The 20,615-nt window shown below is 38.2% G+C and overlaps 1 protein-coding gene across 3 annotated transcripts in view; it reads right to left on the bottom strand.

The window, feature by feature from the left end:
- The window catches only part of IL33 (interleukin 33), a 158,166-nt gene extending 137,580 nt beyond the window's left edge, over positions 1-20,586 (bottom strand). The window contains exon 1 of one of the 3 annotated variants that reach the window (XM_070248335.1): positions 20,501-20,586. The gene's annotated coding sequence lies outside the window, so the exon portion shown is untranslated. The remainder of the gene's footprint in view (positions 1-20,500) is intronic. The other 2 variants (XM_070248311.1, XM_070248322.1) reach the window with 2 other exon arrangements.
- Positions 20,587-20,615: the final 29 nt, after the last annotated feature.

Raw genomic sequence — 20,615 nt, 5'->3', positions numbered from 1 at the left:
TGCCCCACAATCCCCTAGGGCCATATGACAGTTAATTTTATGTGTCAACTTGACCGGGCTAAATGATGCTCAGATAGCTGGTAAAACATTATTTCTGGGTTTGTCAGTGATGGTGTTTCTAGAAGAGATTAGCATTTGAATTGGTAAACTCAGTAAAGATGATTGCCCTCGCTGATGCCGGAGGGCATCGTCCAATCCATTACTAGTCTGAATAGAACAAAAAGGCAGAGAAAGAAGGCCAAATTTACTCTGTTTCCTTGAGCTGTGACATCTGTCTTCTCCTGCCCTCAGACATCAGACACCAGTGCTCCTGGTTCTTGGGCCTTTGGAGTTGGACTGGAGGTTACACCATTGGCTCCCCTGATTTTCAAGCCTTTGGGCTTGAACTGAATTACACCACTGACTTTCCTGGTCTCTGACTTGCAGATGGCAGATTGTGGGACTTCTCAGCCTCCATAATCATGTGAGCCAATTCCTATAATAAATCTCCTTTTATATATAATTATATATATTCCGTTGTTCTGTTTCTCTGGAGAACCCTGACTAAAACAGGAGGGACAACATTTAGACTTTCCACTTCCTCTAAGTCATATCCTCTTTCTTCCAAGTCCATAGCTGAACCTTAATGGTGGACAGAGTATGGGAGGAAAACAAAATTGGTTTACCAGTGAGATGACTTAAATTGTAGGTAATCCAAAATGTTACCCCACCCCCCACATATGAACTGATTGAATTAGTAATTGGGTTATAGATTATTTTTGGTTTAAGTAAAAATGCAGTGTATGACTATTAATAAATTATTTCTTTTAGTCAAGAGGATAGTGTTATTCTTGTATTGACAGAAAGTAAGTTCTGACTCCTACTTATTGTAAAACTAAAAATAGAAATGTCTTCTTTACATTATCCTGCAAAAAGTAAAAACACAAGGGGTTTTCTGAGTGCTAAGGAAAACTAAAGTAAAGATTTTTTTTCTGTTATGGGTTAGAGCAGAAATGGAAGTAATCATGGAAAAAAAGTGTTTTCATTTAACCTTTCAAAAATATTAAATCTAATGATATATACTTGTAACAACTGGAAAGTTCCTCATTTGTCAGTGGTGAGAAAACAAATTTCTCAAAACAAATATCTTCAAGAGGACCATGGATAATAAAAATAAACTAATTAAATCATCTCTTTTTAAGCCATGAAGAATTTACAAAGCTATTTGGAACGACCACCTTTCTTCAAGCCCCATTTGCCTAAAAATGCTGAAAAGAAAGTGTTTCCTAAAAGAAAGAGTTTAGTTCTTTGCTGACCCACTCACAAATCCCCTTACCCCCGAACAAAAGGCCAGGAGAGTTAAATTTTCATAAAAACTGACTTTTAGGGCCAGCCCTGGTGGCCTAGTGGTTAAGTTCAGCTCACTCTGCTTCAGCGGCCCAGGTTTGGTTCCCAGGCGCAGACCTATACAGCTCTCTTAGCGGCCATGCTATGCTGGTGGCCCGCATACTAAAAAACAGAGAAAGATTGGCACAGATATTAGCTCAGGGTGAGTCTTCCTCAGCAAAATGAAAAAACTGACTTGTAGGTGTGATAAAAAAATATTGTAAATTCTTTTTCTCACCAAAAGAGCTTAACTTACATGAGGATTGAGTAGCATAAATTCTGTATTACACTTTCCTCCAGTTTATTCATTTCCTGTGTCTTACAACCTTCTCTACATTAGTATTCATCCTTCCCTTCCATTAATTCTGTGGCTTGGTGTGTATTCTCACACATCTGACGCTGATCACCAGAAATTCACTTACGCAGTCCTTTAGCATTTTATTTTATGTATATGTTAATATTCTTTTTTAATGAAAAATTTCAAACATATACAAAAATAAATAAACCCCCACTTTCCTATCACCTTGCTTTAACAATGATAACATGGTCATCTTGTTTCATCTATACTACCATCCACTTCCCACCACCACCTTCTTCCTCAAATTCTTTTAAAGCAAATTGTTTCAAGTATGTGTTGCTTTTGCCAGCATAACCCGCTGTTTAATGTTCCTTCCTTGAATTCTTCCTGCAATTTCCATCATATGATTTTCAGTTCCTATTCAGGAGTTTATTTCTACTTTTGAACTTACCGTGTATATCTAATAAATGATTCAATCTAGAAGGAATTCAGTGCATATTAAGTGTGATGTCTACATACAAAAATCCAGAATGGAGCTAACAGGAAGAAGAAAACCCTCACAACATAGACAAGAAAAATGATACCACAGTGAGCCTTCTGTGTGTTGAAGAGAACCTATACTACTGTGTAGAAGAAATGTTTGGGGAATTGGTTGGCTAACAGGTCCTCAAAATCTTGCGGTTTTGTGTTATGTACTTTAAAACAGTCAAACCCGTAACCAATCACATTTTATATACTAGATCATAACATCTTAGTTAATGGACTTGAATTTTATCTACTGGAATTTGAAACTTTCCCTTAAGACTAAGACTATTACAACCTTCTGTGGTCACATCAGCCCTTTGTTCTCAAGCTTCCCTGAGATCATTTGTATTCTTGTTCAAGGAGCTGGCGTTACTCTTCCTTATTCTTAAAGCAATAGCACCACCCTGTGGTAAGACCTCACCCTAGCGCCTAGAACTTTTTACAGCTGTTCTTAACATGCCAAGCAACTCTTTAGCAGTCTGAGGCTGTTTGGGATGCCTTCTCAAATTAATGTTTTTAGATGCATATAATACAATACATGGTATTACAAAGGAAACAAATAATATGGAAATGTTGTAGCCAGGTGTCTGAGGACTCCAGTTAAGAAGCCACAATAGGAGACTAGGAATGTGAAATTATAGTTCCTTCAGAAGCAACTTTTCTCTATTATTCTTGTAATTAAGGATTGTTATTCCGATTGAGTTTGCAGACAGGCCTTCAGGAATCACATAATGGTTTTGGCTTAATCTCTATGAATATTTATATCCATAATATGTACTATTAGAAAGGAGAGGGTATTGGAGACAGAAGGGGAGTTTCTAGCCAATAAAAACGATGTGAACAGTGAAAAAATGTTGGGTTTTGTACCCAGGTCCTTTAAATACTTGAAATTTGGATACTCTTGCCAAGAAGAAAAGATAGATTTCACAGGGTACTCCTGAAAGTGTGGTCTTGCAATATAAGGGCTTACCCTGCATGCTTTTATGGGGCCTACAAAGTAGGGCAAACTCGAAAAGTAATGCTATTATATACAGCTCTGCTAGGGTAAATTTCACTCCGGAGGGCTCAAAATTAAGTTCCCTCAGAGGGCTAATGAAATAGCTGTAGGTACCACAAGAGGGCACCGTAAGGGCTGTTACCAGTCAGGAGACAGGTGGTTATTGGATTGCAGCCCCCTGAAATGGGGGCTCAAGGAAGAGGTGGGGGTATAGGAAGGAAGAAAATTAACATTGCAGATCTTAGAGTATAAGTAAATATCAATAATAAAACCCTACCTAATATTTCAGTCTCTCCTATCTCCTGGGTACACCGTCAATTGCACTTTCCAGCCCCCTTGTAGTGGGTGAGGCCAAATGATTGGCACTGGCCAATGAGTTGTCAGTGGGAGTGACATGTACCTCTTCTGAGTCAAACATTTAATCGTCAATGTGAGACCCTCTAGCATTCTCTTTCCCTTTGACATAAAGAAGGACAATAGTCAACATGGTAGCTACTCTGTCCGCCTGGGTCCCTGAGTAACTACAATGGACAGAGTTCCCCCGCGGACCCTCAGTGGACATGTATCATGATTGAAAAGTAAATCTCACTTTAAACCACAGATATTTGGGGATTCTTCATTACTGTAGCATGACATAATCCATCTTGACTATCACAGCCAGGTACTCAACTAAGTGCTTTAAGCGTTTTCATGTTCAATCCTCTCAACAGATTTATTCCTGTTTTTTCCCTTTTTCAGATGAGGAAACAGACTTAGAGGGTTTAAGGACTTACCCAAGGTTCATGAAACAGGGTAAGTCCTTTGACTCTATATGGTGTATAGAATAGTATATTGTATACAAAATTATATATATGTAATATATAATTACTATGTAATCCTACCTCTGAAGACCTGTTGGAAGCTGTATTTCGTGGTCCCAAAAGAGAAAGGAAAAATTCTTGGAAGCAGGAAGGCCAAAGAGAGGATTGCTGAAACTAGTTTCTAGCCTATGGGTCCTGATTTATTCTCAACATTTAGCAGATAAGATTTCTACCAACCTCTCCTCACTAATTTAAACTGGATTCCTCTGCTCTTTTCCCACAAACACTCCCTGGGTTTTGCAAGTCTTCTACCTGGATTCCTTGCCTCTAGCCTCTGCCTCCTCCTAGTCACACTGCCTCCCAAATTATCTTTTCAGTTAGTGGTTCTTAACTCTAGCTCCCCATCAGGACCACCAGTGGAGGTTTGCATATACACATGCATAGCTCAGTAGGGGCCTGGGGAAACGTATTTTTCTTGTTTGGCTACAACTAAGGACCATAATATGAGAGACTCTATTTCATGTTTTCACCCTATCAGGCCCCAGTTAACCTTTTCTAACTTATTGCTCATACAACCCTCTCCCCATGCCTCAGTTACAGTAGAGAAAGTATCTCTTGAATGAAACATTAAGGATATTTTTCTGTCTCCGGGCCTCTGCTCCAGTTGTTCCCTTTACCTGGAATTTCTTCCTCTTCCCCACAGGTAAAAGTTCTACTATCCTTCAAGTGCTACCTCCTCCATTTAGTCTCCTCGTGCTGCCCCAAGTCGGAATACATACTTGATTCCTTGGGCTCCACCTGTATTTGGCTGCATCTCTACCATGCTTTTGATTATTCTGCCTTTATTACGTTTATTTACACGTCTGTCTCCCCACTAGCCTGTCAACTCCAGAAGGGAGGACTCCGTATTTATTTTTTTCTTTTTTGCCCACTGTTATCTTATTTTAGTATTCCACAAAGCACCTCTCACAATGCTTGATATGTAGCAAGTACTTAATACTTTAAAATGCAATTTAAATTGATGAGTTAAATATTTATTCACTCATTCCACAAATATTTATGTAGTGCCTATTATGAGCCAAGCACCAGAGATACAAACAGGCAGAAATCCCTCCCTTTGTGCAGCTTGCATTCTAGGGGGTAACACGAACAATAAATGTGATAAATAATTATATATGTAGTATGTTAGAAGATGCTAAGTGCTAAGGAGAAACACCAAGCAGAAGTGGTAGATGAGTATCTATTTGAGTGATTTGTATGCAGATTAAAGTTTGAGGAGCTGCACTATAAATGAAGCAATATTCCTTATAGGGATTCTCTTCAAAATGATAAATGGAGGTACATGTCAGACCCCAAACCAGCTCTTTATGGGAAGCAGGGAGATTCCAGACCAGTTTCTTAGAGGTTCAGAACCAAATGCTAACATCACACAGGAACAAACTTACAATGGAATCAAAGCACTTCCTAAGAATTTTTCCTCTTATTTTTAGACAAGGGTGTGTGTATATATGCTGCCTGTGTTTGTGTGTGTGTGTGTGTGTGTGTGTGCTTATGCGTTTTGATGTGTGATTAGAAGGGGGGAACTAAACTCGGTTTTGTTTCGCTTTGTTTTTTAGCATCTGTAACGTTAGGCATTGCACTACTGTAGCAGGATTAAATCTACTCCACAAATAAGGATCTAACAGAAAGATTACATTTGTATTTAATCAAATTAAATTAGTTTCTACTTCAAAAATATATGTACTACTTTTTTAATCAGGAGGAAAATAAATTTCCAAAAGTCTGTATGTCCCATATTGCTCAGTCATTATTTAGCCTCTCTCCCTGTAACAGACATCTGGAGCCCCACTTCAGGTCCTCTAATCTTCAGCTCCCATGCCCGTGATGGCTGTGGCAAACAGGTCCCTGCAGGTTTCCTCCCTCTTTGCACTGACAGCACTTCACCTCAAGCCTGTGCCTTGTTTCTTTCACTTCCTGCCTCCGGGCTTCTCTGGTTCCTTTCTGTGAGTGCCCATAGGTGCCTGCTCAGCACTTGCACATGTGCAAACCCAAGAGGTTCATGTCCCAACCAGTGGGAGGCAGGAGCAGATGAACAAATGCTTCTCTCTCTTGCTCCTAGTCCCTTGGGTGGACAATTTTGATTTGAGCTCATGCCAATAAGCAACTCAATAATGCAACCTTGTTTTGACTTCCCCTCATTCCCTTTCCCATACTTCTACTCCAAAGGATTACTTTCCAAATAAATTACCTACATCCAAGCCCTTGTCTCAAGCTGTGATTTCAAGGAAATACAGGCAAAGACACGCTCCTGTCCAACTGAGTTACACATAAGGCCCAATGGGTCTTATAAAGAGCAAAATAGTTGAAGAAACCTTGCCAGGCATTGGTGCACACTTTGAGCCACCACTTGAGATGTTTATTACCCAAGCCCAAGTTGTCCCTTGGAAGTATGCAGTCACCATACTACCTCCTTTTGGGCACAGCGATATTTACCAGGGCTGGGAGCCCCAGTATTAGCATTCATCTCACCTCTATACCACATACCTGTGGAGAGCTGGCCTCCAAATAACAGCAGTTCCCCATCCTCATGGAACATCCTTCATCCTCTCCATGAACTTGGGAGAAATGCCCACTTCCTCTCTGTTCCTATTTCTTTCCCGGTAAGGGCACCGTCTCTCCCTGCGCCCATACCTAAAACAATCTCCCTGATAAGTTTAAGCTTTCACAAAAGAGTCTTGCTTACTCAATGTTATTCTATTTCTTGTTGGCATCTCCCCAAATGTCTTGCTCTGTAGAATTTATCTTCACAGGAAGATTGCATTGACTAGAACTACTTCAAGAAATTAACTAGTGTTGTTCTAGATTTATCTATTTTTTTTTTTTGAGGAAGACTGGCTCTGAGCTAACATCTGTTGCCAATCTTCCTGTTTGTTTTTTCTTTTTTCTCCCCAAAGCCCCAGTACGTAGTTGTATATCCTAGGTGTCTGTCATTCTAGTTCTTCTATGTGAGATGCCGCCACAGAATGGCTTGATGAGCAGTGCGTAGGTCTGTGCCCAGGATCCGAAGTGGCAAACTCTGGGCTGCCAAAGCAGAGCACGTGAACTTAACCACTCAGCAACAAGGCCAGCTTCCTAGATTTATCTTGACATCTAGTACATATAAGGAGGAAAGTCACTTACATTCTGAGTCAATTATGGAATTTCTGCAATTGCAACTTATCACAGATACGAAAACAGAACCTGGAGATCTCTCCCACCAGCTGGAAGGAGATTTTAGTTTAGTTTTCAGCAGCCGGCAAAATGTAGTTTTATGAGCTGTCCAGATCTTCTCTGAGTCTGAATGGCTGTTAATGGACAGATGCAAACACTACGGCTAGTTGATATCTCCCACCACAGAAACAGCAGAACCAGATACCACTAACCCTCGAGTGCTGGCTCTGTTTTAAGCTGTGAGGCCTATGGAGCAGCTGTGAGCTGTGCTGGGAGGAGCCAGGTAGGACTTTTGCTGGCTCTGAAGCTTCAAGTCACTGTAGAATAGGCTCTAGATGATCTCTGTGGAGATGGAGACATGCTCAGAAACCTATGGCCTTTACTAGACCATCACTTCACATTCCCCATTTTTTATACAAGTAATGCAAGAATACATTGGTATCAAAAAAAAAAATTCAAATAATAGGGGCTGGCCCAGCGGTGTAGTGGTTGAGTTCCTGTGCTCTGCTTCAGCACCCTAGGGTTCACAGGTTCGGATCCTGGGCATAGACCTATACACTGCTCATCAAGCCATAATGTGGTGGTGTCCCACGTACGAAATAGAGGAAGACTGGCACAGATGTTAGCTCAGGGCCAGTCTTCCTCAACAACAAAAAAAATTCAAATAATATAGAAATACACACAGTAAAAAGTAAAAGTCCTTTCCCCAACCTCAAACGCACTCTCCTCCTAGAAGTAACCATTATAAAAAATTGGTATATATACTATACATTTTTCTGCATGTGTTTTACACTTACATATGGGTGTTTTTTTTAAACATGGAATTGAACCAATGATATTGAACCCTGCCTTTTTCACTTTAGAGTATGAATTGGTGGATTGTTACCACTGTGGTTTCCTGGTTTCTAACCTCAACAGGAGAAAACTTTTGCAATTCTGTTTCTTTTTAATTCTTATGTTTATCTTTGTTCAGCTCCTTTACTCCTCACTCCCATGGCTCCTCCAAAATGTTTGACTCTTTCTTCAAACCCTTACTCCCTCACCTACAGTCAATGGCTTCACCAAAAAAAGAGAGGATATCAGTTTTAAAAATTCCCTTTAACTACTGCCTACCTATCACCTCAACTGCAAGCTTACCACACATGCCTTCTCTTCCAGGCTCTCCTTCCTTTTCAATAGAAGTGTCTGTTCTCTTCTTCAAGACCTATCCCCTCTACTTGTTCTCTGAATGTTCACACCAGGGACAGCTTGAGAGCCAAAAAGACTAAGTTCCAGTCTTGTTCTGCATTTTCTAGCTGTATGACCTCAGACAAGTTACTTGACTTCTCTGAGCCTAGGAAAGGTTCTGTACACATTGTCAATGGATGACTTGTATTGACACTAATCTAAAAGGGTTTTTTTTTTATCATTCTCTAAAAGTACTCATTGATCCAGTCATTTTTCTATCTTTAAGATTTTCATGAATGTTGTTGACACATCATTTTCTCCATTTTTACAAAAATGCTTAAGTAAAGTCCAAGTAAATGCCACAAACTTAGAATGTTGTGTTAAATTGCTAAGTAAATTAACATCTCTAAAATAAATCAGAAATCTAAGAAACTTTACAGGAAAACAAAAAGAAGCCAACGGACATAGAGTTATGTTTTTATACAAAGTATATGTAGTATGTACACATTGCATATCCTCTTTTTTCCACATAAGCATTTCAACATGTATTAAAATATCATGGTCTATTCAACAATTATTCTACCCATTGTTGAGTTATTGTCCATTTTTTCAGTACTCTGACATACGTCCATTGCAAATAACATGCACCTCATTTTTGTTTTCTTTTGTAACATCTACTTAAGATCTATTGCTCACAGTGGAATTGCTGCATCAAAGACTTTTGTAACCACCATTCTGGATCCTCAGCTAAGTCATCAGGGGCCACTAGCAACAGATCACTTACCAACAGTCCACCAATGTTGTGTTGCTGGTGTGACTTATCTTGGGTAATTAATGAGAGATGTGATTGTGCCTCTAATTTGCTTTGCTTTAATTACTACCAAAATGGAGAATTTTTTCCTGTCAAGATTATAGTCTATATTTCTTCATTGGTAAACCACCTGCTCTGGCCGTTTATCAAATAGGATATAAATCTTTTGTACTTTTTAGTCTATGATTTTTCAAATAATTTCACTGTTACCATGTAGTCACATCTGTAAATTGTCCTAAAAGGGTCTTAACGGTATTGATCTTATACATTTGTATAAATATATTTGCATAAATTAGCACATTGAGGATAATAATATTTCCATATTTTAAAATCTCTTTTTTTGTTAAACTACCTTTCTAATCCTTGGTTTTAATAATTTCTGTTTTTTCTCTTTTCAAAACTAATAGATTCTATGAGTTCATGTAAAGATCCTAGCATGAAACAGAAAATATATTTAGAAAGTGTTACTCAAGAGATTGTACTGAAAGGATTATTTACAAAGACTCAGGCAAGGTTAAGAGAACACAACAAAGTACAGGGACTAAGAACAATTATACACTTATACCATCTTTAAGCCTAAAAAGGAAATGGGAGAAAATGAGCCTAGAGTTTCTAACATGGAAGAAAGTACCCCTTATGAGAACTGTAACTATAAATGCATCTAGTACCAGTGGGGAGAGAACAGGGTGGGGAGAGGGGACTAAATACTCTAGTCCCTCTTCCTAATCTTTTGCCGATGCCTCTCATTGGCCAATCCAACTAGAACCTGGAGAGAAAGGGAGCCTGTGTGAGGCAGCCTGTAGATGTCAGCCTCCAGCTACAGAAAAGGGCAGAGAATGTAATGAGGGAAGGGTGTGATGGAGAACAAGCAGCACATAATGATACTCATGGTCTTTCATTTTTCTGCACATCTTCTGAGCGAAGACATTCTGGACTACTTTATCAAGGATGTTTGTGTAGTGGATAGGAGAAGATAGAGAGAATGTCTCCCTCTGGAGCAAAGGGCAAGCATGATTACTGTCCAGAATAAAGAGATAATGTCTCCCTCTGGAGGAAAAGCAGTTAGGCTTATTGACTACAATAAAAGTTTCAAGTATCTAAGCTCAGTGTTTCTCTCCTATAATATAATCCACAGTGTGTGCAGCTGTCATCTATCCCTCTTTGCATCACGCTGTAGGAATTGGGGTTTGGGAACTGGTGAAAAATGCCAGTACTCTGACTACTGCTATTGCTGTGAGTAATAAACTATTTTTTCTCTCTGATGCAGGAGTCTCAGATCTTTTACCATCACCCATGAAACTATGGCAGACTAACTTATTAGCTTTGAAGTAGGGTAAAATTTCAGACCCCCCTTCACAGCTCTTGACAACTCAAAAAAGAGAAAGTCAAACAGGTGCCAGCCCGGTGATGTAATGGTTAAGTTCATGTGCTCCGCTTCAGTGGCTCAGGGTTCATGGGTTCAGAGGTCAGGCACAGATCTATGCACTGCTCATCAAGCCATGCTGTGGTGACCTCCCACATACAAAAAAATAGAGGAAGATTGGAATAGATGTTAGCTCAGTGGCAATCTTCCTCAAGCAAAAAGAGGAAGATTGGCAACAGATGTTAGCTCAGGGCCAATCTTCCTAACAGGAAAAAAAAAAAAGAAAAGAAAGCCAAGCAGAACATAATGAGACAACCATATTTGTCACCATCAGAGGTAGTTATTACACAACTCCCTTACTCCAAAAATTGATAAAGAGAAAGAATTAAACACTCCTTCACAGTGACCAAATAGCCTCAGATAATGAGGTAGAACTCTTCAATACAGAAAAATGCCAGGGGCCGGCCCGGTGGCACAGTGGTTAAGTGCACACCTTCTGCTTTGGCAGCCCGGGGTTTGCCGGTTTGGATCCCGGTTGTGGACACTGCACCGCTTGGCACGCCATGCTGTGGTAGGCATCCCACATATAAAGTAGAGGAAGATGGGCACGATGTTAGCTCAGGGCCAGTCTTCCTCAGCCAAAAGAGGAGGATTGGCATCAGCTAGTTCAGGGCTAATCTTCCTCAAAAAAAAAAAAAAAAAAAAAAAACAGAAAAATGCCAGCTTATAAACATAGAAGAGATGATGGAGTTAGAAAAATAATTACCTTTCTCCTGCTCCTGGATGAAACAACTGATTCAGACAAGAACAATTTGCAGGCAGTCAAAGTATCACCCCACAGGTAACTTATTGGTCTCAAGAGGAAAAACAAAATGGAGAGATCAGGCAGCCACTACTTAAAGCTTAGTAACAATAATCGTAGGACAACCACATATTATGTGCATCTTGATATAATGCATATGAAGTACATAGCATCACTTATAAAGGATTCTTGTCAAGAATGTTTAACTCGAATCTAATTTACCTTTACAGCTAATGTGTTTTAGCAAATCATATTTTTCCAAAACTTAAAAATTGATTGAAAGTTAGGATAATCAACTATCTCCCTTTGCCTGGGACTGTCCCAGGATCCAAAGTCCTGCATTCCAAGAAAACCCAGTGTTGGGCAAATCAGGACAGTTGGTCACGATATTGCAAGTTTAACCAATTACACCCTTCATAATTCTAATACATCAGATTTTCCTAAATCTTGTAGAAGTAGACATACAATAATAAATTAGACATATAACAATACAATGGCTGCAAAAGAGATTAGTACACGAATGCCAGTTTTATACTAACAAAAGTTCTAATTCAATGGATAAATAATTTATTCTTCATTACCTCATTATTACTTCTTCCTAGATATACAATTTCCTCAACTTACCTAGAAAGTCAAGGTTATTTCTCACACCAGCTAAAGATGCAGATAAAACTGTTTTGGTGGGGGCTGGCCTTGTGGCCGAGTGGCTAAGTTTGCGTGCTCCACTTCATTGGCCCAGGGTTTTGCCGGTTCAGATCCTGGGCGTAGACATGGCACCGCTCATCAAGCCATGCTGAGGTGGAGTCCCACATAGCACAACCAGAAGGGCCTGCAACTAGTATATACAACTATGTACTGAGCGGCTTTGGGGAGAAGAAGAAGGGGAAAAAAAGATTAACAACAGATGATAGCTCAGGTGCAAATCCTTAAGTAAAAAAAAATTGTTTTGGCAACTTCCAAGATGATGTTACCAAGTACACTGCACAATTGAACAGCTCCTTTTTGTAGTTTATATTTTGTCTGTTACACAAGAAACTGTCCAAAACATTATCTCTAATTAACCAGATATATTTTCCTTTTTTTAACCCTAATATTATTAGAGGTAGTAGTAGTAATACCAAAGAGATAATTTTCTGAGTGTTTTATCTTTACAAGAGAGTTTAATATGTCTGCTTTGTCTTTTTTCTTAAAATTACAGCTAATATAATTTATAATTGATTGTTTGGAGTAGGGCCCAATCTGCTTCCTACTTTGGTTCTTTTCTCATTCTCCACAACCACTGCCCCTGGGCATTGCTTCTCCTGGGCTCTCCCTAACCTTGGGAGTAGGGGCCAAACATTCTAATTTTAGGAGAACACAAAATGACACCAAATTTCTGGATGGTTAATATCCTCTACCAATCACTATCATAATTTTCCTCTGCATCAGCTATTTTATTTGCATTTAATTTTTAAAAAATCTATCTGTATTCACCTTTATTTGTTATGAGAATCAAATCTATTAATACTTGCAAGTACTATGTAAATATTCTCACCCATCTGGAGAAGCCAGTCGAGTACTCACCTTGTGAGCTTTCTGTTCCCTCCAATTCATTACGTTTTTATGTAGTTTTAGGTATTCTGAATCACTGCCATGTAATTCTTAAAGATGGTAAGAGTGTTCTGCTACTGTACTTAATATGCCTGGAAGTAAGAGGCAATATGCCAGGAAATACACAAAATCTCAGGTTAAACTTGGCTGGTCTTCCTGGCATAAGCTAAGAGTTCCAGACTAGATTGTAAATTTCATGAAGGTAGGCATTCTGCCTGATTTATTAACTATTGTATCTCCAATGCCCCAGCACAGTGCCTGAAACGTAGTGGGTACTCAATAAATATTTGTTGAATAAGTGAATGAAGTAGAAGGCTAGGAGAGAAAACAATTTCATATGAAAAAACTTGAAAATATTATCAATTGGAACATCATATTCACATAAAAATTTTAAGTTTAAACATAAGCTACTCCAGGTTACAGCCCCAGATGTCAGGAATATCTTTCTCCTCAGCTATGTTTTGGGAAAAGGTCTGGGTGGAGTGGAAAAGCTGAGATATTATTCTAAATCAATAAGTTTACATTGAAAAGAAATAAGAAATTTGCTTTTAGTTTTTTCTAGCCCAGTATTTAATTTTTCAATGCACAGTATGTATAGATTTCAAAAAGTTCCTAATTATACTCAAATTTCACAAATTTGTAGGGGCTTTAAGTAGGTTAAAACTATCTTAAATTTACCGTAGACTAGAGAGGGATTTCTAAAAATTAAAATGTTCAGTGATTTGTCAGAATCTCATTATATATGTCTAAATATATATATATATATTTAGAATCTTATATAAGATTTTAGAATCTTATTATATATTCTTCACAATAAAGCCAGAAAAAAAAGTCCCAGGTTAATAAATTGGATTATGAATATTTTCTATTTACTTTAAAGCCAGAATTAGAGCTCTTACAGAAGATTATCTCATAACAAAAAGAGATATTACTAGAATGAATGAACAATGAATATCTTCACTAGACATTTTCACTGGGGGTACAGAGGGGATTTTATGTTTCTTATGTCTCTTTTATTCTGTAACAATCCTCTTTACCTTTTTGGATGAGAAATTGGGTCATTTTTCAAAAAGAACAAAAATGATGGAAGACTATAACTACCTAGGCTCAAGATTTACTATAAAGCTACAGTAATGAAGACAGTTGGTATGGCAGTGGAGTAAGGATAGACACATAGATTAATGGAACAAAATAGTTCAGAAATAGGACTACATATATATGGTCAATTGATATTCAACAAAAGTGTCAAGGTAATTCAATGGGGTAAAAGTGGAACAACTGTAAATCCACATGCAAAAGGTAATGACCCTCAACCCATGCCTCACACCATATACAAAAATCAAATGTAAAACATAAAACTATAAAACTTATAGAAGAGAATATTAGAGAAAATCTTTGTGACCTTGAGTTAGGTAAAGATTTCTTAAATAGGACCTAAAAGGCACAAACCTTAAAATAAAAAAATTGATGAACTGAACTGCCTCAAACTTGAAAACTTTTGATTTTCTAACTAAAGACATAGTTAAGAAAAAGAAAAGGAGAAAATATTTTAAAACATATATCTGATAAAGGACTTATATCCAGAATATATAAAGAACTCTTAAAACTCAATAATGCAAGGACGAAAACTAGATCTTTAAAAATGGGCAAAAGGGGGCCAGCTCCGTGGCCGAGTGGTGAAGTTCACGTGCTCCGCTGCGGCAGCCCAGGGTTTGGATCCTGGGCGTGGACATGGCACTGCTCGTCAGGCCACGTTGAGGTGGTGTCCCACATCCCACAACTAGAAGGACCTGCAACTAAGATATACAACTGTGTACAGGAGGGGTTTGGGGAGATAAAGCAGAAAAAAAAAAAGGGCAAAAGATTTGAATAAACACCTCACCAAAGAAGATACACAAATGGCAAAAAAGCACATGAAAAGATGCTCAATACTGTTAGTCCTTAGGGAAATGCAAACTAAAATCACAATCAGATACCACAACATACTCACTAGAATGACTAAAATTTAAAAGACTGACAATCCCAAGTGCTGACAAGATGGGAAGCAACTGGCACTTTCATACATTGCTATTGGAATGCAAAATGGTATGTCCACTTTGGAAAGTATTTGGCGGTTTCATATAAACCTACACTTAGCATTTGACCAAGCCATTCCACTGCTAGTGTTTGTCAAGAGAAACGAAAACATATCTTTATAGAAAAACTTGTCCTCATATGTTCATAGGAGCTTTATTCATAATAGCCTAAAACTGGGAAACCCCAAATGTCTATCAATTGGTGAATGCATAAACAAATTGTGGTGAATTCATATGATGGAATACTACTATATTTATATGATGGAATAAAAAGGAACAAACATGCAACAGAATGGATGAATGTCAGAAGCAGTGTGCTAAGATAAAGCCACCAGACACAGAAAGCCACATGCTGAATGATTCCATTTACATGAAATGCTAGATGAGACAAAGCTATAGCAACAGAAATCAGATCAGTGGTTGCTTAGAGCCAGAAGTGGGGAAAGGAGATTGTCTACTGAGGGACCCAAGGGAACTTTTAGGGGTAATGAAAATATTCTATATATATGATTGTAGTCATGGTTACTTGACTGTAATCTAATTATATACTTAAAATTGGTGAATTTTATTACATATAAATTATATGTCAATAAACATGATATAAAATAAATATACCTCATAGGTGATGCAGTGTACTTCCTATTGTATCACTGAATGCCTGGTATATAAGTCAAGGTCCAGTTGGGAAAACAAACCACATTAAGTACTTCAAGAGGAGATTTGATTTAAAGGATTGGTTACACAGGTGTGAGAGACCTGAAAGAGTAAATAAATAGCACCAAGGTAATCAAAATATGATAACTGAGGGGCCAGCCTGGTGGCATAGCAGTTGGGTTCACGTGCTCTGCTTTGGTGTCCTGGGGTTCACAGGCTTGGATCCCAGGCGCAGACCTAGTACAAGTCATCAAGCCACACTGTGGTGGCATCCCACATAAAATAGAGGAAGAGTAGCACAGACGTTAGCTCAGCAACAGCCTTCCTCAAGCAAAAAGAGGAAGACTGGCAACAGATATTAGCTCAGGGCCAATCTTCCTCAATAAATAAAAATGATGATAACTGAAGGAACTGTTACCATGCCTGAGGGAAGCTGAGGGAACAAAATGGAACTGGTATCTTTAAACTCAAAGGAGGGACCTCCCAGAGCTGTAGGTGAAACCTCTGAGTAAGGGGTGCCCCCAAGCTACCGCTGCACTGTCTGCAGAGATGAGACATTGGGTTTTTTGAGTGTTGCAAGAGGAAGGAAATTGCTGCCACCAAGAGGAAAGGCCATTGCTGGGACAATCCAGACAATAAAAGGAACAACAGGAAGGATTAACCCCTTTTCTATCCTCCAATCTCTAGTGGCTCCTTACTGGTAAAACCTACCAGTGACCCAGCTATGAAAAGAGAAATTCTGTTTCCGGAGCCTAACCTCAGTATCAGAGAATAAATTATAGGAAGTATGGATGTGGAGCTGAAAGACAACAGGCAAATGACACCTCTGGTTTATCCTACTTTTAATAGTAAGACTAATTAGTAATTTCAGGTGGTTTCAGCTTAATTCTTCTATTATTAAATTCCCAATCAATGTTTCATTTAATGGTTTTAGCATCCATTGGTTACTATTACCTAGATTCATTCTTTCTTTTGAGATTATGACACAGCAATTTTCTAATTTTAGCATTTCTTTGTGCACTTATTAGCTGAAATTCTATAAAGAAGAATGTACCCTCATCAACTATGTGGTTATCCTGCACAGTTTGTACAGGAAAGATAAGAAAAATCTTGATTATTTCCCTTTATCAATTTTCAGAGTTGGTGACCTAGCAACCTCCAAAAATGATTAATGAGCTAGTGGCTTTTGTTAATTGTAGAAAATCATCCCTTTTGTTTATGTTTGATGTTTTTTAACCCATTGTAGGCATTATTCTTTTTGATATTCAGATTGTCCCATTTTAGGCCAGTGAGAGACTTTATGGTATTTTTGTTTTCTGTATTTTTATTTATTTTGGATTATTCTTGTAAAAATGTCAAGTATGTACAATGTAATTCTATCCTCCTCATTTAACTCTAAATCTCTCAGATCTTGGAAGAAATTTGCAACTTATTTTGCACTTTCCTCACTTAGTAAGCTGCTAACAAGCACTTGAATTGTGTAGTATTGAGCCACGTTATGGAAATATTCTTAAATGGCTCTCGACAGTGCAAACAAATTTAAAAGCCAAATTTAATTACAAAATTTAATAGAATTGTTCAACTCTAATGAAGTCTGCAAGTCCAGTCTTGAAATCTAGGGTATTATGTGTGTTCCTTGGGGGAAAACAAGAAAGGAAATAACAATGCAAAAAGTAAAAAGAACAGAATTATGTAATCGAGAGAGGAAGTACCTTAAGATTTTAAATCAGTGTATGTTTTTCTAAAAATAAAAGATCACACATAATTTTCCTAAAATGGTCAGTTTAGCTCCTACTGTTAAAACGATTGTCACTATAGCATTTAGAGAACAAAATATGGACCCTGGGAATCACCTTCTTGGGGAAACCTCTTATTCCTCCAGAAAGAGTTAGTAGTCTTTTGGTCTGCATTAATACTGTTGTTTATTCATATATAGGTAAATAAATAGGTAAATTGCAGTACCTCCAACCAGACGCCCAGGCCAAAACTTGGGGAAATTTCCTAAGCTTCTCCTTCCCCTCTAAGTGCTATACAACTTCTTAAAACCTCACTAATCCTTGCCCTCTTTTCTTTTCCTCCACCACTGCTATGGTTTAGACTTTCAGCTTAACTGAACTAGGTTATTGGCCTCCTAAATGCCCCATCTTCACACTATTATAAAAAAAAATCTTTCTAAAAATTTATTATTTCACAGCCCTTGATTAAAATCCTTAAACAGCTCATCATTACCTTTAAGGAAAAAACCCCAATAACACAGAGTATCAGACCCTTCAGGATCTGGCCTCTATTTAACTTTCTGTCTTCCTCTTTCCTGCCTCCTGTGTCATCCCCAGGCCCCCTCAAGTCCCATACCCAATGCTCCAGCAATTCTGAAATACTGGCAGAATTCTTACCACACTAGGCTCTAACACCTCTCTGCATTTGAAAAAAGCTGTTCCATGTACTTAGAACAACCTTCTTCTCTTTCTTCAAATAGCTAATGAAGATTCATCCTTCAAAAGTCAGCCCTGATATCACCTCCTCTGGGAAGCCTTACCTGATTTCTCCCACACCCAGATTAGATCAGCTGTCTCCATAACCCCATATGGTTCCATGAGAGACTCACCGTCACCACAGTGATCACTACACTATGTGACATTTACTGTCTCTTATGAGCATCCTTACGTATTTAATCTTTGCCCCTAGCATCCAGCACCATGTTTGAGTATACCCTCAATGAATGTTTGCTGAGAGAATAAATGAATAATTGCATAATCCAGCATTTTCCAAGCATTTTTTCAAAGTAGTTGTACCAATTTACATATATCAAAAATGTAACTGATACCCTGTTGTTCCACATCCTCACCAACCCTTGATATTGACAGACTTTTAAATTTAAAACATTGTGGTGGGTCTGTTGTATTTTGTAGTTTTTAATGTCTTAAATATGCTAATAGATACAGTTTTAAGAAGAACCTTTCACCTCTCATATACTTATTAACATTTCCTGAAACAGCAAATGCAAAGGCTCTGCAGTTAGATTATTTCAAGGAACAGTAAGAAAACCAGCGAATCTGGTGCAAGATGCAAAACTATAGTCATGATCTTGGAATAAGAACCAGAATTGATCTCATCAGTAGTTCTCAAATTTTGGTATTTATATGAAAATCCAGTGTGCTTGTTAAAATTGAACATTCTTGGGTTGCATTCCCCAGAATTCTGATTCACTAGTTCAGACTTTGAGCCCTAATATCTACATTTAAAAAAAAGTATCTCAAGTGATTCTGATGAAGTTGGTTGTCAGTCCACAGAAAGAAACAGTGTTTAGAGAGTAACATTTCTTTCTAAATGAGCATAGTATTACATATTACAATGTAATTTATGAGACTAACTACTTAGTCTATCATTTCATTAATGCAAAAGCTGTGATTTTCTATCTTTGTGGGTATATGCAGCAGCATTTTACAAAACTAAAATTAAGCCCGAACTACAACTAGAATATACAACTATGTACTGGGGGACTTTGGGGAGAAGAAGAAGAAGAAAAAAAAAGATTGGCAACAGATGTTAGCTCAGGACCAATCTTCAAAAACAAAAAAATTAAGCTCACTGGAGAAGTTTAAGACTGACTTTGCAATAAGTAAGTTAAGACCAACTTTGCACTAAGTAAAGGCCTCTAATCATGTTGCAAAGCCAAGAGTAATTATGGGGAAGTGCTATGGTGAAAGATCACTGGTGTTGCCTTCACAACAGGTGGATTTAGACAGCTGTGTCATCTTAGGCAAATCCCTTAACCTCCCTGAGTTTCCATTTCTCACATAAAATTAGTATTATATCTATCTTACCAACTTTGCAAACCTGTATAATGGTCAAAATGACAGAATGGCAAAGTGCTAATACAAAAGTAAGATCTAATCATTGTTAGAGATCTTAGAAGATCTAATCATTCAATCCTTGTTTTTGATTGACAAAACTGCCTAATTAAAGAAACAATATTTATCCTCAGGGGCATTTGTTTCTTGAAATAATCTCAGCATCTTCCTACCAAAAGGAAGACTGTAAAAGGATTTTACCGTTTAGACAACATGCAAGGAAAACCTTGAGTGATATGACCAAGGATACAAAATTAATTTAGAGATAAGACCAAGATTCAAGTCTTCTGATTACTAGGCTAGGTACACCTTCCACTATACTTTATTCAGTTGTCTTTCTCATTCTTTATTTTAATCCACAGGTCAGGTGATTCTGACACACATCAGAGTTTGAACATCACTGCTCTACTGCATTAGGTGTGGTAGTGGGGTGGTAATCATTGTCTTTATCTTTTATTGCACTAATTTGATAAAAAGCTTTATTGAGGTATTATGCATATATCATACAATTCACCGGTCTAAATTGTACAAATCAATTGTACTAGTCAATGCAGACTATTTTAGTATAATCACAGAATTGTGCAACAATCACCACAATCAATTTTAGAACATTCTCATCACCCAAAAAGAAACTGCCTGACAGCATTCTCCATTCTCCCCTCACCCCAGCCTCTGGCAACCACTAATGTACTTTCCGTATAGACTTGCCTATTCAAGACCTTTCATATATATGGAATGATACAATACGTGGCCTTTTGTGGTGGGCTGTTTTCACTTAGCGAGATTTCAAGATGTACTTACTGTTTTAAAATTGTCAGGGTAACAATAGAGAGAGTGTAGGAATAAAGAAACGGAGAAAAAAATCACCCATAAACCCCACTCTAATACAATCAATATCACAATTTTCTTTCTTTTCTTCCCCGCTCTGCAGTGCACTTTTGTCTGATTAGAAAACAGGTGGAGGACGACCCTCGCGCCCATCCCGCTCTCACCTATCCCCGGGACCGCCCGGCTCCCCAGCTCCCAGAGCGCACCCGGAGAGCCCCGGCAGCGGGGGAAGAAGCGGCCCCGCCCATCCCTGCCGGCGCCTCGCTTGCGTCACTGCTT

This window comes from Equus caballus, chromosome 23, assembly GCF_041296265.1.
Source record: "Equus caballus isolate H_3958 breed thoroughbred chromosome 23, TB-T2T, whole genome shotgun sequence".
Taxonomy (NCBI): domain Eukaryota; kingdom Metazoa; phylum Chordata; class Mammalia; order Perissodactyla; family Equidae; genus Equus; species Equus caballus.
Note: the sequence above shows the minus strand (reverse complement) of the source record. Positions and strands in the feature narration are given on the sequence as shown.